The sequence below is a fragment of the Rhinoderma darwinii genome, chromosome 4 (assembly GCF_050947455.1).
Source record: "Rhinoderma darwinii isolate aRhiDar2 chromosome 4, aRhiDar2.hap1, whole genome shotgun sequence".
NCBI classification, from domain to species: Eukaryota; Metazoa; Chordata; class Amphibia; order Anura; family Rhinodermatidae; genus Rhinoderma; species Rhinoderma darwinii.
Window position 1 is genome coordinate 359,010,955 of NC_134690.1, and position 25,011 is coordinate 359,035,965.

The 25,011-nt window shown below is 43.3% G+C and overlaps 1 protein-coding gene across 1 annotated transcript in view; it reads right to left on the reverse strand.

The window, feature by feature from the left end:
• The window catches only part of XPO1 (exportin 1), an 85,704-nt gene extending 69,251 nt beyond the window's left edge, over positions 1 to 16,453 (reverse strand). The window contains exon 1 of the mRNA XM_075863009.1: positions 15,916 to 16,453. The gene's annotated coding sequence lies outside the window, so the exon portion shown is untranslated. The remainder of the gene's footprint in view (positions 1 to 15,915) is intronic.
• Positions 16,454 to 25,011: the final 8,558 nt, after the last annotated feature.

Consider the following 25,011-nt stretch of genomic DNA (forward strand, 5'->3'; position numbering starts at 1 on the left):
ATTTTGCCAGTAACATAAAGTCCAATGTGTCACGAGAAAACAATCTCAGAATCGCTTGGATAGGTAAAAGCATTCCGGAGTTATTACCACATAAAGTGAAACATGTCAGATTTTAAAAATCGGCTTCGTCCTGAAGGCCAAAACAGGCTCAGTCCTGAAGGGGTTAAGCAGAAATATTATGAAGGGGAGACTGCTGGGAGGTTGCTTGCTAGGATGGCACAGCCACAAGGGGGTAATAACTTCATTCATGGCCTTAGGGGGAGGGTGGAGACGGACACAGGGCAAATTCTACAAGAGTTTAAACAGTTTTATACCTCGAGAGTGCATTACACTACACAGCAACTGGAAGATTATCTGGGGCACATTCAATTGTCTATTCTGGGGTCTGAGGACAGAGAAAGTTTGGTGGCACCTATTTCCCTGGAGGAACTGGAAGGGATATGGCAAATGAGAAAGCTCCAGGTCCAGATGGTTTGCCTGGGGAGATTTATAAGGAATATAGGAATTAATTGACTCCACAATTCTTAAAACACTCTGCTGGATAGTTTTGTAAGAGGCAAATTACCGGATTCCTTATATGAAGCAAGGAGAGGAAAGATAACCAATTACCAGAATCCTATAGACCGATATCCTTGCCGACATCAGACATTAAAATACTGGCCAAGGTTAAATTTAAAGATACGGTAGCGGAGTTGCCGTTGTGGTCCAACCATGGATTGCCTCACTTTTTGGGATTTCAGGATCATGCATTCTGGGAGGGTTTAGAGGTGACGCAAATGAAGCATTTGAGTACTGGAGATGGACACGCGTTATCAGCAAGGGAAATACAAGATACATTCCAGGTGCCAGAGAGGGATACATTTAGATGTGTACAGCTGCATCACGCTCTCAGGGCCCAATTCAGACACGCTCAGACTTTGATTTCTTCCCTACCCTTTATAGGGGTGCTTCGAACACAAGGCCCGCGGGGCCTGATATCAGTAGTTTACACGTTCCTGCTGTCTCAAAGGTTAGCACATGCGGGATGTGCGGTGGAACTCAGATGGAAGGGGCTGATTCCGAACCTGACTGAGGGGGATTGGCTTGATGCAATGTCTTCACACCTTGCGGTTTCACCAGCGGCTAATAAAATGACGCAGCTATATATCATCCATAGATGTTATATAACTCCTACCAGGCTATTGCATATGGGCAGATCTTCCTCGGCTAGTTGTAAAAGATGCCAGCATGATCGGGCAGACTATGACCATATGGTGTGGCACTGCCCGGTAATAGCTAAATTCTGGAGAGAGGTCACTGACTTTCTCTCATCAGTAACAGGTAAACGAGTCCCCTGTGAGCCTGGGCTATGTTTGTTGGGTCTGATCCCACCAAACTCCTGGTCACACTATGAAGGTATATTTTTACGGGAGACCCTGTTCATGGCCAGGAAGGCTATTGCACTTCGTTGGATGGGTGATCTGCACCCTACGGTTCCACAATGGAAATCACTGCTCAACTCAGTAATACCTTACGCTAATCTAGTATACAAACATAGGGGATGTCCGTATAAATTTCTGGAAGTGTGGGGTAGTTGGTGTTCATCGCCTCTTGCATCATTTAATGTAGGTGACCTCAGGTCCTCCCTAAACAATCTTGGGGTTTAATTGAGTAAGCAGGGACGGGGTAGCGGGCCCCAACTGGGGGGGGGGGGAGAGGTTCGATAGGGGGTTGGACGAGATCAGTCCAGGATTGTACAAGTATTTATAACAGGGTTGTATATATTTGTATTGCTTTTGTTCCTATAAATGTAATGGTTATACTCAATAGCATACCGGAAAAGGTTGTACCACATCTTATTCTCATTGTGTAACGGAGATCGATGTTGTTGTTTGTATGGTTATGTTACATTGAAATAATGGGTTTCTTGCATGTCACCCAAAATGCTATGTTTATCATACCTTGTGCACTGTGTATTTTCAATAAAATGAGTTTAAAAAAAAAATACTGGCCAAGGTTTTAGCGTTAGGGCTAAATAAGGTGGTGCAGCAGGTTGTGCACGACGACCAATCGGGGTTCATGCCATCCAAGTCCACGGCAGTAAATCTTAGTCGGCTATTTCTCAATCTTCAGGCAGTACCGGATGACCCTGTGGGGAGAGCTGTGCTAACACTAGATGCTGCTAAAGCGTTTGTGTAGAATGGGGGTATTTATGGAAGGTTATGGGCAAGATGGGATTTGGTCCTAATTTTGTGAAGTGGGTGCAGTTGCTATACGTGGCTCCTACGGCCCGAATACAGGTGAATGGAGCGCTGTCTGGAAGGTTTCCATTGGCAAGGGGGAACGTGCCAGGGGTGCCCACTGTCCCCATTGCTGTTCGCTCTGGCGGTAGAACCATTAGCTTGTCTCAAGACAGGAGGAGCGCATACAGGGTTTGAAATATGGGGACTTGGAGGAAAAAAAATCTCTATATGCGGACGATATTCTGATATACCTGACGGACACTGAGAACACTCTGGCTGTGGTACTGGACACGATCACTAGATTTGGCGTATTTTCAGCTTTAAATATTAACTGGAACAAGTCAGCTCTTATGCCACTTGACACGGTCAATACTGTGGACGATGGAGTGGGACCCCGTGTCCCGGTAGTATCTGAGTTTACGTACTTGGGGGTTAAGGTGACGTCACGGGTTAAAGACTATATGACTTTGAATGTCTTGCCACTGTTGCCCAAGGTGGAGACCTGGAATAGACTCCCTCTCTCTGCTCTGGGGAGGACCAACTTAATTAGGATGATTCTTATGCCCCAGGTACTGTACATTCTCCACAATTCCCCAGTATGGCTACCCAAACACTGGTTTAGACGACAGCATAATCTCTTTCGGGATCGGTTCTGGAAAAAGGGGGTGCCTAGAATAAAATTGGAGAAATTACAATTGCCAAAAGATGAAGGGGGTGTAGTTTTGCCGAATGCCTGGATATACTACCTGGCTGCCCAGAGCCAACATTTTAACCCCTTAAGGACACGGCCAATTTTGGCCTTGAGGACAGCAATTTTTTTTACATTTCCCTCTTTGCATCCCGACGCTCATAACGCTTTTATTTTTTGTACGACGTAGTTGTATGAGACGGTTTTATGCGGGACGAGTTGTACTTTATGTACGTACCATTTTTTGGTACAAATACATTATCGTTTAATTTCTATAAATTTTTAATTAGATTAAAATGCAGAAAAAAGCAGTTGCGCAGCAGTTTTAATATTTTTTTTTTTACACCACACACCGATCATAAATAATGCTATACATTTGTTGTACAGGTTGTTACGGTCGTGGCGATACCAAATACGTCTATATTATTTCATGTTTTGGGACTTATATTTTTAAAAGTTTATTTATTATAAAAAATGTGTGTTTGTGCATTTTATTTATTTACCATTATTATTTTTTTACATTCATTTAACTTTTTTTTTTTAATCCCATAAAGCGATTTATCATTTTGATTTTGTAACTGCAATGTACTGGCATAGATCTATATGCCAGTAAATTAGCCTGTGTACTGATTGTACACAGGCAGTTGTTAGGGCATACCTCAGTATGCCCTAACAGGAAATATGTTCAGACAGCCCTGGGGTCCTTCACTGGACCCTGGGCTGTCTGGCCATACGAGTTGTGGGCTTTGATCGCGTCACAGTTATTTTCTGTGACGAGATCAATGTGCAGTTCCCCCTCTTTGAACGCCACGATCAGCTGTCATCGCGGCGTTCAAAGGGTTAACAGCGGAGAGAAGATGTTTCTCTTCTCTCCGCTGTCAGAGCGGGGCCGTGGCTGTGCATTACAGCCGTTGCCCCGCTCTCGATCGCACACAGAGACAGCAGAGACTGCTGTCACACAGGACGAGTACGCTCGTCCTAATGCGCGAAGTGCTCGCCGCTCAGGACGAGCATACTCGTCCTGTGTCGGCAAACAGTTAAAGGATGGGAGGACGAAGAACTGGGGATCTAATGCACGTTTGTCGTATATGGGGGGGGGGGGCTTAATCTGCTGGAGGGGCTGGAAGCGCATACCTACAAGAGAATAGCAAGTACTAAACCGACATTGCTCTTGATACATAAAGTCTGGTGGCAGTGTAAACAGATCTTGAGTATAGGACTGTGTACTAAATATACTCCCATATGGCATAATCCGGTTCTGTGGGAGTTGTATCAATTGGAGGGCATGCGAAAATGGGAAATGGCAGGGGTTGTAAGACTGAGTCACTTGTATAGTGATGCCATACTACAGTCCTTTCAGTAGTTGAAAGACCAATTCCAACTGGAACACGGTATGTTCTACCAATATCTGCAGATACGTCATGCCCTGCAGGCGGCTGTGGTGGACCTGACGGTTTGTGCAATGGGGGGGGGTCTTAGAATATGTGGTTAAAGAGGCTCTGTCACCAGATTTTGCAACCCCTATCTGCTATTGCAGCAGATCGGCGCTGCAATGTAGATATGAGTAACGTTTTTTTTTAAAAACGAGCATTTTTGGCCAAGTTATGACCATTTTTGTATTTATGCAAATGAGGCTTGCAAAAGTCCAACTGGGCGTGTTTACAGTAAAAGTCCAACTGGGCGTGTATTATGTGTGTTACATCGGGGCGCGTTTACTTCTTTTACTAGCTGGGCGTTCTGACGAGAAGTATCATCCACTTCTCTTCAGAACGCCCAGCTTCTGGCAGTGCAGACACACAGCGTGTTCTCGAGAGATCACGCTGTGACGTCACTCACTTCCTGCCCCAGGTCCTGCATCGTGTCGGACGAGCGAGGACACATCGGCACCAGAGGCTACAGTTGATTCTGCAGCAGCATCTGCGTTTGCAGGTAAGTCGATGTAGCTACTTACCTGCAAACGCCGATGCTGCTGCAGAATCAACTGTAGCCTCTGGTGCCGATGTGGCCGACACGATGCAGGACCTGGGGCAGGAAGTGAGTGACATCACAGCGTGATCTCTCGAGAACACGCTGTGTGTCTGCACTGCCAGAAGCTGGGCGTTCAGAAGAGGAGTGGATGATACTTCTCGTCAGAACGCCCAGCTAGTAAAAGAAGTAAACGCGCCCCGATGTAACACACATAATACACGCCCAGTTGGACTTTTACTGTAAACACGCCCAGTTGGACTTTTGCAAGCCTCATTTGCATGAATACAAAAATGGTCATAACTTGGCCAAAAATGCTCGTTTTTTAAAAATAAAAACGTTACTGTAATCTACATTGCAGTGCCTATCTGCTGCAATAGCAGATAGGGGTTGCAAAATCTGGTGACAGAGCCTCTTTAAGGCAAACACATCTAAAGGTCTGATCTCGATGGCTTATAAGAGCTTGCTATCCAAACACCTGGGAGATCCTATGGAGCTGGCGAGAGTGAAATGGGAGCGGGATACAGGCTCCTTGCCCAAAGAGGAGTGGGAGGAGATCTCAGCGTCATCTTACCATCTTTCTCTTAGTATTGGCGCAGAGGTGGTCGCAACTTTTCTTGACACATAGAGTTTACAGAACCCCCTGGGTGCTAAAACAGATGGGGCTCAGATCGGATGCTAAGTGTCCTAGATGTCCGGAGGAGAAGGCGGACATTTATCATATGTTCTGGACATGTGGGGCCTTGCGGAGCTTATGGGGGGGGGTGATATTGGAATTGATAAAAAAAAAAAAAAAAAGGTATACGATATGGAATCGGCGGCGGATCCAAAGGTGTTGTTGCTGGGAGAACTGGGGAGGGGGGGGGGGGGGCGACAGGTTGGAATGTTTGGCAATTGCAAAAATTCTATATCAGACTGGAAAGTGCATCGCTAAACACTGGTTGGATGAGGAGCCTCCTGTGCAGAGAGAAATTGTGGGAATGCCAAATCATAATATTCTGATGGAGTATAAAACATTTTCGAAAAGGGGTAACGTGAAGAAATTTGATAAGCAGTGGGGAAGATGTTTCGCCTGCCCAGAGGTGTGGTCATCTGAACTGAGCAGAATACAGACGCAAGTCTTATATGGGATCATTTGTAGTCGCATCAAGAGCAGACTGGGGAGGAAACGTTGGGTCATGCCAATGGAACTGATCTTGTACCAAGTGTAACTGTTAGAGATGCTAATAGGGGGCTGTGCAGGCGTTGAGGGGGGGGGGGGGGGGATGTAATGTTGGGATTTTTCTGTCATGCTGGAAATGTTGTATATAATGCTGATACAGTTGTTATCTGACTGTCAATGTCTTTTTGTTCTTGTTAATAAACATTGGATTGATTAACCCCTTAATGACCGGGCCATTTTGCACGTTAATGACCAAGGATTATTTTTTGTTTTTTCACGGTCGCATTCCAAGAGTCGTAACTGTTTTTGTATTCCGTCTATATAGCCGTATAAGGGCTTGTTTTTTGCGGGACGAGTTGTATTTTGTAATTGTATCATTTTTAGATGCTTATAACATATTGATTAACTTTTATTAACTTTATTTTAGGAGAGAATTGAAAATAAGCAGCTATTCCAGCATTCATTTTCACGTTATAAATTTACGCCGTTTACTATGCAGCGTAAATAACATGTTAACTTTATTCTATGGGTCGGCACGATTACGGGGATACTAAATATGTAAAGGTTTTAGATGTTTTTTCTACGTTTGCACAATAAAAACCCTTTTAGAAAAAAATTACTTGTTTTTGCATCGCCACATTCCAAGAGACGTAACGTTTTTATTTTTCCGTCGATGTGGCCGTACGTGGGCTTAATTTTTGCGGGCCAATGTGTAGTTTTCATTAGTACTATTTTGGGGTACATAGGACTTATAGATTAACTTTTATTTTATTTTTTATGGTGGGAATGGGAGAAAAGAGAGAATTTTGCCGTTGTTTTTTGCGTTTTCTTTGGACGCCGTTCATCCGGCGGTTTAATTAATGTGTTCATTTGATTGGTCAAGTTGTTACGATCGCGGGGATACCATATATGTGTATGTGTGATTTGTTTTGACAGTTTTACTAAATAAAATTACTTTTTGGGCCAATAAAGTAGTTTTATTTGACTTTGACTGTAATTGTTTTGTTTTTTTTCCACCAACTTTATTTAACTGATTGTCATTTTTTTTAAAAGTCCCACCAGGGGACTTCACTATGCGATGTGCCGATCGCATATATAATGCTTTGGTATACTTAGTATACCAAAGCATTATTGCCTGTCAGTGTAAAACTGACAGGCAATCTGTTAGGCGATGCCTCCGACATCGCCTAACAGACAGATGCTGAAGGCAGACCTGGGGGTCTTTGTTAGACCCCCGGCTGTCATGGAAACCCGACGGCGACCCGCGATTTGTTTGCGGGGGCGCCGATCGGGTGACAGAGGGAGCTCCCTCCCTCTGTCAAACACATTAAATGCCGCTGTCACTATTGACAGCGGCATTTAATGGGTTAAACTGCCGGAATCGGCGCGCGCTTCGATTCCGGCAGTTGCAGCAGGAGCCAGGCTGTGTATAACAGCCGTGCTCCTGCCGCTGATCGCGTGGGTACAGTCTCAGTACCCGCGCCATCACAGGACGGATATATCCGTCCTCCTGCGCGAACTAGCAGCTGCTGAGGACGGATATATCCGTCCTTCGGCGTTAAGGAGTTAAAAAAAAAAAAGAATGTCAGGTTTGAAGGGCTCTTGCGGTTTCATCACAGTGGAAATCCCCCAAAAGTGACCCAATTAGGGAAACTAGACCCCTCAAGGAAATAATCTAGGAGTATAGTGAGAATTTTGACCCCACAGGTTTATTGCAAAAATTATTGGAATTAGGCCGTGAAAATTAATATCTACATTCTTTCAAAGAAAATGTGGAAATTAGAGAATTTGCTAAACCTACAAGGACTAAAAGGAGAAAAAGCACCACAACATTTGTAAAGCAATTTCTCCCGAGTAAAACAATACCCCACATGTGGTCATAAACGGCTGTTTGTACACACGACAGGGCTTAGAAGGCAAAGAACGTCAATTCGTTTTTGAAGCTCAAATTTAGCAGGAATGGTTTGCGGAGGTCTGGTCACATTTGCAAAGCCCTCGATGGGCATAAACAGTGGAAACCCCCCCTCAAGTGATGCCATTTTCGAAACGACACCCCTTAAGGAATTTATCCAGGGGTATAGTGAGCATTTTGACCCCACAGGTTTTTTGCAAAAATTGGAAGTGGCTATGAAAATTTAAATCTACATTCTTTCAAATAAAATGTAGGTTTAGCAAATTTTTTCTCGTTTCCACAAGGACTAAAGGAGAAAAAGCACTGCAATGTTTCTAAAGTAAAACAGTGCCCCATAAACTGCTGTTTGGATACACAGCAGGGCTTAGTAGGTAGGGAAATAGCACCAACTCACATTTGTAGTTCAAATTTAGCAGGAATGGTTTGCGGGGCGGGGGGGGGGGGGGTACGTCGCATTTGCAAAGCCCGAGGGACCAAAACGAGACTACATTTAGGAAACGACACCCCTTGAGGAATTCATCTACGGGAGAAGTGCGCATTTTGACCCCATAGGTGTTTCATAGATTTTATTAGAATTGGGCAGTGGAAATAAAAACAATCCTTTTTCTTCAATAAGACGTAGCTTTAGCGCAAAATTTTTTATTTTCTCAACAAATAAAAAGGGGGGGAAAAAAGAAAAAGAACCCCAACATTTGTAAAGCAATTTCTCCCGAATACAGCAACCCATATGTGGTCAAACTGCTGTTTGGGCACACAGTAGGGCTCAGAAGAGAGGGAGCGCCATTTGGCTTTTGGAGTACAGATTTTGTTGGATTGGTTTCTGGGCGCTATGTCGCATTTGCAAAGCCCCTGTGGGACCAAAACAGTGGAAACCTCCAAGAAGTGACCCCATTTTGGAAACTACACCCCTCAATGTATTCACCTACGGGTGTAGTGAGCATGTTAACTCTGCAGGTGTTTTGCAGAAAATGTTGCAGAGTGAAAAGGTGTTTTTTTTTTTCACAGATATGCCAATATGTGGTGCTCCGCTTGTGCCACCATAACAAGGACAGCTCTCTAATTATTATGCTGTGTTTCCCGGTTTTAGGAACACCCTACATGTGGCCCTAATCTTTTGCCTGGACATTCGACCAGGCTCAGGAGTGAAAGAGTACCATGCGAAGTGGAGGCCTAATTTGGCAATTTAAACAGTATTGGTTCACAATTGCAGAGGCTCCGATGTAAAATAAAAGAAACCCCTGAGGAGTGACCCCATTTTGTAAACCGCACCCAGCAAAACATTTATTAATGGCTGTAGTGAGCACTTACACATCACAGATCTTTTCCATAAATTATTGCGCTGCACATGGTGCAAAGTAAAAATTTAAATTTTTCCCTAGATATGCCATTTCAGTGGCAAATATGTCGTGCCCAGCTTGTGTCACTGGAGACATCCCAACAATTGTTAAAAGGGTTCTCCGGGGTATGGCGATGACATATGTGGAAGTAAACGGCTGTTTGAGCACAGATTAGGATTCGGAAGGGAGGGAGCGCCATTTGGCGTTTTGAGCGTGGATTTTGCTTGGTAGTAGTTTTGTTTGAGTATCAGGGTATGTGCACACACACTAATTACGTCCGTAATTGACGGACGTATTTCGGCCGCAAGTCCCGGACCGAACACAGTGCAGGGAGCCGGGCTCCTAGCATCATACTTATGTACGATGCTAGGAGTCCCTGCCTCGCTGCAAGACAACTGTCTCGTACTGAAAACATGATTACAGTACGGGTTAAGATTTGACAGCTCCCTGCTCTGTTTACTTATTCCGATGCCGCGACGTAAAAAGTCTATGGCATCGGAATAAGGCCCGTTAGTGACCGACGTAAAAACACGATGGGCACGTCACTAACGGGTTAAGGGATTACACGGTTTTAATTTTTTTTACAAGTCAGGAAATATTATAAATTTGATTCGAATTTATAACATTTCCATGTGCTGGCCACTAGAGGGAGCAGTTCCCTGAAATTGCAGCATGGTCATTGTGGTAAAGCAACCTCATTGATTTATGCTGCAAATTTGGGGTGGACACACACTCCTCTAGTGTCCTCACACAATCCCCCCTCCCTCTGGCTAGTGCCAGGAGGAGGGGTTTGAATGTCTTCAGACCTCCTACACTGTGTGCCACCATTTTCTGAGCGACTGCAGTGTAGGATTAGATACAGGGCTCAGCAGACAGTATAAGGCTGGATTCACACGAGGTCATTACGTCCGTAATTGACGGACGTATTTCGGCCGCAAGTCCCGGACCGAACACAGTGCAGGGAGCCGGGCTCCTAGCATCATAGTTATGTACGATGCTAGGAGTCCCTGCCTCTCCGTGGAACTACTGTCCAGTACTGAAAACATGATTACAGTACGGGACAGTTGTCCAGAAGCTACGAACGAGCTTCATTTTGGTCTGTGTGGGAGCGGCGCATGCGCCGTTCCCACACAGACGGCATACGCATCTGAGAATGGAACAGCTCCCGTTCTCATTGTCTATGGGGTTGTATGTGCCGTATTCCATCTCTGTATGTGTCGTTAATCGACACATATAGAGTTGAAAAAAAAAATGGCAGCCCCATAGAGAAGTAAAACGAATTTAAAAAGTAAAAAATTAGAACACAATTAAATAAAATTTTAGTTATTATATTAAAAGCAATATAATACAATATAATAAAAAAAAAAAAAAAAAAAAAAAATCATGACACCTTCCCTTTAACCTCCTGTCCAATCCCTCATCCATTCTTTATCCTGCAGCTCTGATCCAGATACACTACTGCGTAGAAGAACAATCTTACCAAGATGTCAGTGCACAGACAATTTCCATTACAAAAAACATGGAATAATTAACTATAAGCTACTAAACAAGAACATTGATCAGATAAAAGGATGCACAACTAAAGCAAAAGGAACCTAAAAAAAAAAACAACCCGTGGACCCTCAGAAACACTGGCTCATGTATAACTGTTCACATGAGCGACATTGGAAAAAAGAATGTTTACGAGACGTAAACTACAAAAGCACCAAAAACACAACAATACCAATCCACTACCGACTAGACAATCCTAGTTTCAATAAGTCAGTGAAACAAGTTTCTTTCCAAAGATAGAACCACAATGAAGTGTACACAGGCTCGAAAAGGAAAACAAGAACGAAACTTATCCCAGCACAAGTGATTACTACTATTCTCGCACTGCATCATGCAAGACAACCAACTTGCTTATGCATACTCAAACCTCTTGTATTCACTTATTAAAAGGGGTTTCAGCAAATTAATGTTATTTTTAGTATAATTAAGTTACACAATTTTCCAATATACTTCTGCATTATTCCTGACAGCTTAACCCGTTAGTGACCGCCAATACGCCTTTTAACGGCGGCCACTAACGGGCTTTATTCTGAAGCATATGCCTTTTTACGGCGCTGCATCAGGATGAGTAAACACAGCAGGGAGCCGTCAAATCTCCCTGCTCTCCTGCTCTCGGCTGCTAGAGGCAGCTGAGGGCTGGGAGCGTCCCTGCTCTGCCGTGTGAGATCGATATTAGTATCGATCTCACATGTTTAACCCCTCAGATGCGATGCGCAATAGCGAGCACCGCATCCGAGTGGTTTTGGAGAGCGGGACGGAGCTCCCTCTCTCTCCCACCGACACCCGATCGCCGAATGTCAGTGTCTTCTATGGCAGCTGGGGGCCTAATAAAGGCCCCCAGGTCTGCCTGGAGTGAATGCCTGCTAGATCATGCCTCTGGCATGACCTAGCAGATGCCTGTCCGTTTTAAACGGACAGGCAGTAATACACTGCAGTACAGAAGTATTGCAGTGTATTATAATAGCGATCGGAGAATCGCATAGTGAAGTCCCATAGTGGGACTAGTAAAAAAAAAAGTTTAATAAAGTTAATTGAAAAAAAAAATGTGACAAAAAATGAAAAACCCAGCTTTTCCTCTTACAAAATGCTTTAATATTAAAAAAAACTAAATAAATGTAAAAAGTTACGCATATTTGGTATCGCCGCGTCCGTAACGACCCCCACTATAAATCTATTACATTATTTAACCCGCACGGTGAAAAATTAATAAAACTATGGAAAAATTGCTGTTTTCTGTGAATCCTGACTTAAAAAAAGTTATAAAAAGTGATCAAAAAGTCGCATCTACTCCAAAATGGTACCAATAAAAACGACAAGTCTTCCCGCAAAAAAAAAGCCCTCATACAACCGCATGGGCGAAATAAAAACGTTACGGCTCTTCAAACATGGAGACACAAAAACAAATAATTTTGAAAAAAAAAGCGTTTTTACTGTGTAAAAGTAGTAAAACATACAAAAACTATACAAATTTGGTATCGTTGCAATCGTAACAACCCGCTGAATAAAGTTATTGTGTTATTTATATCACACGGTAAACGGCGTAGATTTAAGACGTGAAAAAGCGTGGTGAAATTTCAGGGTTTTTTCTATTCCCCCCCAAAAAAAAAAAGTTAATAAAAGTTAATCAATAAATAATATGTAAATCAAAATTGTGCTATTAAAAAATACAACTTGTCCCGCAAAAAACAAGACCTTATACAGCTATGTCGACGCAAAAATAAAAGTTATAGCTCTTGGAATGTGACGATGGAAAAAGTAAAAAATGGCTTGGTCATTAAAGGGAATGTGTTGCCAGAAAAACATGTTTTTTTTAAAAAAATTAAACATTTAGTGTGTGGGTGATTAAACATTGTTCAAATTTTTTTTTTTTTTTTTGCACGAGTCCAGGAAATATTATAAATTATTTCTAATTTATAATACTACCCATTTTTGGTCACTAGATGGAGCTGTTCCCAAAATTGCAGCATTGCAACATTGGGTTAAAAGCCCTCGCTCTAGTGAGCTCTCAGCATTCCCCCCTCCTTTATCCTGGCTAGTGCCGGGATAAACGAGGGGTTTGAACGATGTTACCTCCTACACTGTGTGTCGCCATTTTTTGAGCTAAGCCACAGTGTAGTAGGTTTACATACAGTAGTAAACAAACACGAACATACATTGAAATCTCTTACCTGCTCCTGCCGCCGCGGCTCCCTCCGGCCCGTCCGCTCCGTTTGCTGCCGCTGGTGCAAGTGCACAAATCCGGAAGCCGCGACCGGAAGTAGTAATATTACTGTCCGGCCGCGACTTCCGGTCCACAGGAAAATGGCGCCGGACGGCGCCAATTTCGAATAGGACTGTGTGGGAGCGGCGCATGCGCAGTTCCCACACAGACGCCGTACACTGCAGTCAATGGGACGGGAGCCGTTCGCAGTCCCTATGGGACTGTGGCTGCCGTATTCCATGTCTGTATGTGTCGTTAATCGACACACACAGAAATGGAACAAAAAATGGCAGCCCCCATAGGGAAGAAAAAAAGTGTAAAAATAAGAAAAAATAAAACACAAACACACAAATAAATATAAACGTTTTTAATAAAGCACTAACATCTTGAACATATGAAAAAATTTTGGGGTGATGACACTGTTCCTTTAAGGTTTAAAATAGGCTGGTCATTAAGGGGTTAAGATCTTTGCTTGTTGTTATTCAGTAGGAACATTCGTTGTTTACTTGCAGTGTATAAAACTGTCCATGGTCATGTGATGGACACAGGTGCCCAGCTCGTTACAGTATGTGTATCAGACAGGTCTTCTAACAATCCCAGCACCTGTGTGTCCATCACATGACCATGTAACGATCCCAGCACCTGTGTGTCCATCACATGACCATGTAACGATCCCAGCACCTGTGTGTCCATCACATGACCATGGACTGAATTGTATACACTGGAAGTAAACAAGGAATGCTCCTTCTGAATAACAAGCAAGAGATCTTGAAAACTGTCTGGAATTAATGCAAAAGCATATTGAAAAATTGTCTAACTCAATTTTAGAAAAACAAAACCGTTTGCTGAAGTTGAACTCTCCCTTTAAGAATAAATCTTAAATTCCTTAGTTCAGGGCTCTCTCTAGATCTAACATGTACTGTATTGGTGCCATTTTAATTTATGTTCTACAAATGAAAATTTTAAGATTATTTATACACATTCACAAGACAGGAAGGCATTACACCAATACTTCAGTTTAGGCCTCGTTCACATCTGCGTTGCAGACTCAGTTAGTATGCAGCTAATAGCGGAAATTGCGCAGCATGCTGTGCTACTGTATCCGGTAAAACCACGGACACCCCGACGGACAACTGACGGAAGCCATTAAAGTGAATGGGTTCCATCTGCCTCATTTGGTTCCCGTCATGCAACGGAATCGGCGCTTGCAGGTTTTTCAATTGTTCTGCTCCTCTGACGGACCAGAACGGAATGGCGAATGCTGGTGTGAACCCAGCCTTACAATGATGGTAATTAAAGAAATCACGTGAATGCACACTGACTTTAGGTTTCCATGTGTGCACGGAACTATACTCATTTTACCTGATGTAGACAGATAATACTTAAAAAGTAACTGCCATTTCAGCAAACTTGACACGCCATAGTGACATGTCAGAAGTTTTGATTGGTGGTGATCCCGGTACAGAGACCTCCACCGATTGCAAAAACAAAATGGGCAGAGCAGCTCACCCAAGCGCTTTGATTGTCGATCACAGCCGAAGAGGCAGAGTATGCCTGAAGAGGGGCACACATAGAAAGTCCAAGCGATCAGGTGTAACACGTGCCCATAAACGTCCTACATGAGCCCGTTTTCAGGCATACTAGGATTGCTGATCGTAGTCGAAGAGGCAGAGCGCTAGGGTAATCAGTTCTGCCTGTTCATTTTAGCAGTCAGTGGGGGGTCTCTGCAACGATCACCACCAATCAAAACTTCTGACATGTCAAGTACAGAGTACCAGAACAACTTTCTAATATACTTTGTACTTCAACTCTCAACTGTGTTAAACATCTCCCCTGAGACCTAGAAAGAAAGTATTTGTTTCCATCCAAAAGGCTCAAACCCTGTCCAGACCTAATACATCCGACAGCTTGTTGAAGTATCCAGTCTAGGTCATCCCCCAAAACTATCTCCTGACTGGAAAGTCTGCTGCACTATGAAAAGGTAATATTTATCAGCCCAGGATTAACAAGATTGGATACAATTATAGCAAATTCAGCTATAGCACAACTCCTACAGGGGGGATTCAGTCTCTGGAATGTTTTGATTCACTGAAAGCCAACAAAAAGGTATTTTAAGTGAATCAAAGTACATGAGAAAATTGTATAACTCAAAACGTATAGGCTTTATTTACAGTGATCCCCTGGAGATGTATATTTGCATAAAAACGTGCGGCGCTACAGAAGACGACAGCCCGTAAGACTGATCGTAAATGATGGAAAGCCGCGAGACATCCGTGCATAAAGAATGCCAGTAGGTGGGTGAGACAGAGGGCAGCACGTTGTGGGTGACAGGTAGCCGGGCAGCTCTGGAGCAGTGCGGCCGTGCGTCTCCCTCACAGAGCGGCCTCTCCCTGCCCCTCCCTCCTCCATAGCACGTGATGCGCACGGAGCTCTCCACACACAGTGTAACATTTCTGGAAATTTCCACTCCGCCAGCAACTCGTCAAAGCCCGGGAGGACAAATGAGCCAGTCCGCTCTGCCCCAACTCAACCCAGCCGGGGCTACAGCTTCAGGAAAGTCCCCTAGAAGCCTGAGGCCCACTAGGACAGCTCTTTCTCAGCTCTCACCCGATTCAGCCGGCTCTTCGTCATAGGAAAATACACGAGGGTTCCCACATCACCCCCCTCCCCCAAACATACTAAGTAATTAATGGCAAGCTACAAGTAGTACTTACCTTGTGAGAATGACACACGTGGGTGACACAAAACACCACAACTCGCGTGTGTGTGTGTGTGGTACACACCCCCCTCAGTCACACCGTCACGTACACACAACATGGGGTATCGAGGTAGGAACATAGAATACACGAAATAGCAGGCCCTGGCCACAGCCACTTACCGAGAGCGGGAGCTGCCTCTTCTTCAGACGTGGGGGGAATATAAGGGGAAATAATCCAGCGACACCCAGCAGAATAACCCCCTGACCAGCGCACATAGAACTAGCAAGGAGTCTCCTCGGTCCAGGGTGTATAACGACAGAATGTATGGCGGGGTTATAGGTGGGCAACGGGCTGCTGTCCGCCCTTGGGCTCCAATGAATGAGGAAAAGAAGGGGGGAGAGTCTCTAGGCCTCAAGCCTTACACACACAGTCAGTTCAGAGCAGGGAGGTGTAATGAATGGCTAATAGAATCTCTCCGGGGGCACTAACACATTGTACCAAAGCCTTCCCGGGCGGCTGACTGCAAGGCGGGATCTGTGTTTTTCAAGTTTCTCGTCGTAACTGAGGCGCGCAGTGGGAGCAAGCGGGCGGGCAAGCTGAAAGAGGCGCTTCTTCTGCTCTAGTGCCACACACTCGCAACCGGCTGAAACCGGTTCAGACTGGGACATTCCATCTCCGTTTAGTTCTCAAGCCCATGGCGCCGCTGAGCGTTTGGAAACCTGTGTAACTCCGCCTCAATCGCACGCTCATTGGCTGGGAGCCTAATAAGAGGCTAGCTGATTGGTTAACAGTCGAGTCTATCAACTTACACATTGTTAACGCCCTCTTTATTTTTTATTTTTTTCATTTTAGCTCATTGCCGCGAAGCGACTATGGAAGAGGTTGCAATGACGTATGGGCTGCTTGAGGCTCTCATTGGCTATCCTGAGATGCCAGTCATGGGCAGGGTTTGATTACCGTAGAAACAGAACCTTTTCCCCGCCAGTGTATGTGCTGTACGCATGTTTGGTACCCAGTGACATCCAAGTGTGTTTTACTTATAGCAGAAACACTTACCTAGTCTGTACTAGCACTGAGTGGCTAAAACGCATGGTCGTCATCGGGCAAGGTTTGGTTGCCGTGGAAACGGTACCTTTCCTCTGCAGCTGTATACGCTATACAGTTGCTAATGTGCAGCTTTGGCGCCAGTCTCACTAGTATAAATGTCTACTTCACATTATATTTCCTATTCCTTTTAGGACTGGTAAGTTTAGTAGTACAGATAGTTTATATGGTTTGTAGCGATGAGTCCCCTTAGGTTGTTTTCATAGTGCACTCATTTAGGCAGATGTTTTGTATCAGTTTTCCAATCCATCCTTCAATGACATCACTGATGGTATATGACTAGGATATGCCACTAATGTCCGATCGAGAGGGGTTCAACTGCTGTAATCCCCAACTATAGCTAGAACAAAGGGGCAGAAACACTTGGAATGCACCGCGCCACTCGTCACCTGTTGGATCCGCTTGGCAATTATGGTTAAGGGTAGTCCATGTGGTCATCCTGAAAAAAGGGACGTAGCACTGCATTACGGCAGGAGTCACAGTGGTTAGACCCCTGTGGATTGGAAATTGGTGGCCAATCCTAGCGATACGCCACCAATGTCTTTGACGAGACAACCCCTTTTGAGGCCCAGCTGGGAAAAGACTTCTCAACAACCACATTTTTCTATGACACCGCAGAGGACATCGGCGGGCTCTGGGAAACGTGGTTGATGAGGAGTCACTGGGCAAGGCTTTTCATAAGATGCCTAGTGCTGTGTGGACAGAGGCTGTGAAGATGGCTACACCCAGGGAGATTCACTGTAGTACACTTTCCCTTGGCTAACGAGTAAATTTACATATCGGGCACCAAAAGAACGGGGGGAAAATTATCCAGGAACGGGGAGGAGCAGAGATAAATAAAAAACGGCGATGGAAACAGGGAGGGAGCGAGCTAAGGTAACATACGTAAATTAGATTTTAGGACCTAGTGATAAGTCCTCTAACTTTAAAAAAAAAATAAACTTATGTTTTTGTGTCATTGCATTTAAAGACCTATAACATTTTCATTTTTCCGTTAATGGAGCTGTATAAGGGATTCTTTTTTTGCGAGACAACCTGAACAGGCCACTCACGTTGAGGACCTTGCACCTGCATGTATAAGGAACAGTGCAGGAAGGGGTTAAAAAAACCGGATAGCCCATTCCATAGTGCCCTTTACACAGAATTTTCCAAAAAGGGATCAGGATCAGTAGAAGATAACAAATGCGGTGGTGTCACAATACTCACCTTTTTACAATTCAGCACTGTCAGAATGATGAGGACAATGCTGCAGCTCAGATGCAGACAGTCTCACGAGAGGTCACATGTGACATCAGGAACCTGGAAGAGGCAGCAAATTTAAACCAAAGCCTTTCCTGTTCCCTAGCCCAGTTCTACAAGCCCAATGGGGTTGTGTTCTTTTATTTTATTTTTTGATGGATTTCCTATTACTGACTCGGATTGACCCTGACATTTCTCTTGTTGCTGAACTTTGCTCCAGCTAATACACTTTGTGATTAAACATGATCCCCAAAAGAGTTGAATGAAGGTATAGTCTGTGATTGGTTGGTCATATCACGCGACGTCTATCTGGATAAAACTAGTAAGTAATATTAGTGATCCTTTGAAATTGGGAAAAATGTACATGAGAGTAGGGTTTATAATAGTGGAGTAGCTTGTTTGCTGCTGTATGAATTTAATATTGTATATGGTATTGTATTTTTTTCAAATTAAATATGAGATATGCAATGTACATACATTAGATATACTATTGGTACTCTGGAATTAAAGGAATTGTCTCAAGATTAAATGTTATCCTCTAACCACAGGATAGGTGGTAACATACTGATTGGTGGGGGTCCGACTGCTGGGGGTCCCGTTCTTCCGAATGGATGGATCGGCAGGTCATGCATACGTCCTTCTGCTTTTTTCATTCTCTATGGCACTGCCAGAGATGTCCGGCAGCCCCATAGACAGTGAATGAAGCGGCAGTGAACATTCGTGACCTGCCACTCCATTCGTTCAGAGGAACGGGACACCCGTTCTTATGATCAGTGGGGGTCACAACAGTCGGACCCCAACTGATCAGCATGTTATCACCTATCCTGTGGTTAAGGGATAACATTTAATAGACAACCCCTTTTAACTTTTATGTACCCACTTTTATATATTTTTTTTGTTCATGTTTTATATAATTAGAATTGAAGAAGCATTCTGGTGAAATCCCCCCTCGTTTGAAAATGGGATTAAGTGAAAGGTAGTGAGGTGTATAGGCTTACCGGGCACTTTATTTAACTGTTATCGAGGCTCTCATAGACTTGCCTTGATGGACTGAATTCCGGTACCTACAGCAGATGCTGTAGGATTCACGGAGTCATAGTAGGGATCATGTTACCCATCGGCTTCCCGTAATGCTTACATGTCCCAGAAGAAGCCGACAGTTCAAACCCGGGGTCGGGCAGGTGTATGGCGGGCCACATTTTTTTCCCCTAAAACTGCTTATTTTATATGAAGATTATGATGTAATAACCTTCCATTTATTAAGAGTTGTTTTTGTGATATCACCCTATGTCCAGCTTTTGTTATGGGCAGTTGTAATAATTTTGTCCCTTTGTGAAAGACAAATATTTAATTAAAGGGGTTGTCCACTACCAGACAACGGATGACCTATCCACCAGATAGGTCATCAGTACATGATCTCTGGGGGTCCGACACCCGGACCCCACACCGATCAGCCGCTCCGGCTGCCTCCAGGCACCGGAGTACATGCCAGAAGCAGTTGGCTCCAGCCACGGAATAGTGGCCGAGCTGCAGTACTGCAGCTTTTCTACTATTCAGTTCTGCAGAACGACCGTTATACTATGTATGGAGCCAACTGCTTCAGGCTCCGTACATCACATAATGGGCTATAACATCCGGTGCCCGCAAGCCTCCGGAGCAGCTGATCGGTGCGGGGTCCGGGTTTTGGCGGAAGAGAGGAGGTTTTCTTCTGGTGGAGGAGAGGAAGTTTTCACATGTGGGATCATTTGAAAGTCTAAGAATAGAGACAAACGTAGAGCGGTGAGGTGTTGTAATATAGGTAGTACACTTCGCCAGTCCATGAGAACTGACTCCAGCTGATACTCCTCCCTTTCAACTTACATGATGATGGCATTAGCAATGCAAGGCAGTGACATCCGCTCCATGATGAATTAAATTAGACACACCATGTCTTTGGCTTAGGTCACCTTCTCTTGCAGCTGCAGGTCCTGGCATTCAATCTATAGGTCTAGCACTCCTTATGACCTCACCACCCACTACGCCCCCACCTATGATATTATAACCTGTTCTGGGGCCATAAAGGGGATACGTCATTGTCACTGACATTATTAAATTTGACATAATTTACACTATGTCATCGCATGCACTAGTGCCCTAGAAGGGGACACACCAACCCATGTCACTTACGACTCCCCCTCCACATAATCAGCAGTAACATTGACCCCTGTAACATATCACCTGCTAAAGAGCCTTAAAGATGAAGCTTTATGCCTCTGGCTTCAGCCACCTCTTCTTCCTGATGCATCTGTTGTGACTGTCTAACAGTTTCAGGTACTAGAGTTCATTTAATAGGAGCGACACCACTTTGAGGTCATTGCCCTCCACTACGACCTCACCCTCATTCTGGGGACAAGTCAGGCAGTGTCAATGTTTTATTTACCAGGTGCTAGTGGTAGATAATTTGACCTGATGTAAGTAATGGCAATCTGGGTTTAGACGTACTAGATGAGAAGCTTCCATTTCTCAGAAGGCAGCAGTACAGTGAAATAAAGCACGTTGCAACTTAGATTTTTTTTGCAAAAAACATTGTTACTTTATCAAAAGTATTTGATTGACATAAATGATTCGATTGACATAAATTATATGCAAATAAATTTACATTTTAACATCACCCATAGTGCCAAAGTCCATAAGAAATCCAAATGGTTTTTTTTCCAGTGGATTATGGTTTCTGTGCGGAGACTCCACAAGGAGGGAGGATTGGCGTCCTGCTACCCCGCTTCAATGTTTTGGGGTCTGCCCCCTTTCTCAAGCAGTGCTGACCACGACATTGAAGTGGTTAGAACGAGGAATGAGGCTCACTCTGTCACCCCATCAGCGCACCACAAACGCAGCCGAGGGCCTAACAATGGCCCCCAGGTCAGCAAAACACAGAGGCAGTGCCTAATAGGCTGCCTGTCAGTTTTCCACTGACAGATATTATACATTGCATCACAGAAGTTTTGCAATGTATTATATGAGAGATCAGAAGATTAGGTGTTCATGTCCTAAGTAATAAAAGGTGTAAAAAAAAAGTTTTAGGAAAATATATAAAAAAATATACAAAAGTCACCTTTTTTCCTGTACACAGCAATTTATTTTAGAAAAAAAAAGTGTAAAAATAAAAAAATATATAAATATTTGCTATTGCCAAATTCGTAAGAGACCGAATGATAAATTGAACACAATGTTTTTTCCACACTGAGAAGGCTTGGAAAAAAGTCTAAAAAACAATGCCACAGTTGCTGCTCTTTGAACATCCCGCCTCCCAAAAAGCAGATGTTCGCCAAAATGGTACCAGAGAAAACTACAATTCGTCCTGCAAAAAAAAAAAGGGTTTTTATTGGACAAAAGTAGAAAAGCCTAAAAAACCTGTGAACATTTGGAATCGTCATAAACGTAGCGACTAACAGAATAAAGTTATCATGTCATTTATATGTCATTTACACTGCACTGAACTCCGTAAAAACAACACAAAAACAATAGCGGAATTCCTGTTTTTTTTACATACCTCCCCCTAAAAAAGAGGCAATAAAAGTTATACAATACGTTATATGTACCATAAAATTGTGCCATTAAAAAATAAATGTTGTCCTGCAAAAATAAGCCCTTAAATAACCACTGAAAAAAAAAAAGTTATGGCTTTTGGAACGTGGATATGAAAAAAGAAAAAAATTGCTGCGTCCTTTGGTCCAAAATAGGCCGCGTCCTTAGGGAATGAATCAGTAAGGGCTCTCTTCACGCTGGCGTCAAAGCTTCTGTTTTGATCAGTCCAGAGACAAACCCATTTTGAATAGATTAAAATGGAAGCATAATTGATCATAATGGATCCTATTAAACTTAAACGGGATCTGCCAGGTTCTAGTTTTATTTGTTTTTTGTTTCTTTTGCGAGGTAGAATAACATACATACATACATACATATATACATACAAACATTCAGTGCCTAAATAATACCACCAGTGTGGTGTCCTATTGCCATTTTTCTTTGTAGTTGTTTGTAGTTGTTCAGCCTTCTGCTTTTTCTATAATGGTTAGATGCAAGTTAGCAATATTTTCTCAAGACAGTAGTAATAATCTTTGTCTGAAATTGATTCTTTCAATTTCTGATTTTGACAGGATTCTGGCGATAACGGCTGATGTTGAAAATGTGACTTTGCACTAATATGTGAAAAATAAATTATAAATCAGTCATTTGCTACATGTACACCGTACACACACATTCATATACACTTCTTACCCAAATGTTTATACTGATATATGTGTTCTTGGTGAATCGGCTTCTGCTTGCTAATGACGATTTAGGCACTTGGGACCCTGCACAATTGCCCTTACCCTCAGCCCGAAGAAAAGAAGAAAAAAATTGGATTTATGCAATCATATATTGCTGTGTATTATCAGGAATAGGGAACTGAACTGAGCTACGTCAACATTATTTGCCGAAGACACTTTTGTAACAAAAACGATCTAAATTGCCTGCAACTTTATTCAACGCAGATTAAAGGCTATGAACACCTTTGAAGATACTTTTTTAATAAATCAATGTTTTACATGATTTGTAACAACTTTTAAGTTGAATTTTCTAAAAAATGTTTTACTCTTTAAGATATAGCCTATATGTATTCTATATAACATAGAAGCTGTATCATTCTATCAAAGCCATGGACATTAATTCAGCTGAGCTGACACGCAGTACCAGCTTTGAGCCAAGCCATCAGCTCTATACATGGCAAACTGCCTAAAAAGCACCAATACTAGAGAATGCTGCTTTTTGGAACACCAAACCCCTCCACCCCCCACAAGTAAAAACACGTTGTAGATGGTGAACTTCATATTTTCCGGCTAACAGCAAACATCTAGCTGCTGCTTTTTTGCTTACAGAAAACGCTGGAAAAAACATAATGAGGTTCGAAAAGGTTGTGCAGCAGTCACAGGGGGAGATCAATGTCAATCTGCGTCTCTACTACACTCAGTGTTGCTGCAACTATTTTATGGGCAATGTCTTATCACAGTGGTGCTTTATAGTACTGTATGTGTTCACCTTCGGTATAGCTATGCGCAGGGGTGGAACAAGCTCTCTTGGTGCCCAAGGTAGGGTGTTCAGAATGTGCCCCCAAGCAGCTTTGTTACAAAGTCAGTTAGATTGACTGTAGTGTTCATGCCAGTATGTACGGTATGTGACCACTGTGGATGGTGATTATCATCGTTTCAGCAAGGTAAACGGAGACCAGCAGGGGATCACTGGACCACACGTGTAAGAATGGAGAAGGGTTTTTAGAAGGTGAGTAGTTTTTGTTTTGTTTTTTAATCGCAATATTTAGTTTTTCAGTTTTTTTAATGAAAATCTGGAAACCTCTTAGATATAAAATGTATACAAAGAGCTGCTAGAAGCTGGTGAATCACTTTCTATGTAGAAGACAGAAACTTTTTTTTAGGGTCGTTTACATCACATACTGTGTACAGTAATAATTGAACAGAGCCACCTACACCTGAAATCCAAAGGAGAAACTTGGTCAAGACCAGTTCAGTTCATGTACTGTGGTATAGTTAGAGTGCAGTACAGTAAATATAGTACAGTAAGAGAGAAGTACAATACATGTGCAGGTTGTAACGTCCATGGCAGCAGACCATCGTTCCTACTCACCCCCCGACGGCCGCAGCCAAGGACTTGTGAGTGCTGGTCGGCATCTCCTTCCTTGGAGACGCCAGCTCTCGCTTCGCTCCACTCTGGAGTGTCCCGTAGGGTGCATGTGTGCGCACATGTAAAATATTGTTAATTAGCCATAAACACTAGACTATAAAAAGGGCTCTGCACTTTCACTCCTTGCCTTTGTGTTGTTTGTATTCCTATGTTAGTCTTGAAAATGGTCCCTTAGTCGTACCCTGTGCCCAGTGTTCCCGTGCCCTGCTATCAGTATCCTGTGCTGTATTTGTTCCTGTGCCCTCTCTAGTGTTTGTAGTCGTGTTCTGCCGTCTACTATGCCTGCTGTCTTACACCACGTCTGGTGTCATCTGCCACGCCTGGTACCTCCTGCCACGTTTAACGTCACCTGCTGTCAAAGTACCATCTGTGCCTAAGCCTCTGCTACTGTCTGGACTATTACAGGTACCCTTGTGCTTTCATTTTGTATATTCTTGGTACACTGTTGTTTGGCCAGCTGCTACTCCACTACGGCGGTGTGGCCTAGTGGGTCCACATACCCACAGATCATGGCACAGGTAGATAGCAGTACAGTACTTGTAGCACAGGTAGAAAGAAGTACAGTACATATAATACAGATTGCTGTACATTACATATAGTATAGATAGAGAGCAGTACAGTACATATAGATATATAGCAGTACAGTACATGTAGTACAGATAAAGATCAGTACATGGACATGTACAAAGAAGATAAAGGATTAGATCCAGCGCTGGAAATTGGTGCATCTGGTAAAAACAGGAAACTTCTTCCAAGTTTTATTTTCGTAAGTTTAAAAGCAGTGAAAAGTAATGGAAGCGGGTTTAGTCCAGAGTACAGCCTATTATCTTTCTAACTATCCTCTGTACTCTGGACTAAACCCGCTTCCATTACTTTTCACTGCTTTTAAAGTTACGAAAATAAAACTTGGAAGAAGTTTCCTGTTTTTACCAGATGCACCAATTTCCAGCGCTGGATCTAATCCTTTATCTTCTTTGTCTATGCAAGTATGTGTGCCGACACGAGGACCCGTGCGCTAACCACTATACCTATGATAAGGTGAGCTGGAGGAATCCTCCCTTTTTTTCTGTTCTAATACTACATGGACATGTAGTACAGGTAGATAGCAGTAAAGTATATGTGGTACAGATATAGACCCATGAAGTATAGATAGATACTAGTGTAGTACATGCAGTACAGGTAGATAGAAGTACAGTACCAAGTGGCAGATTAAG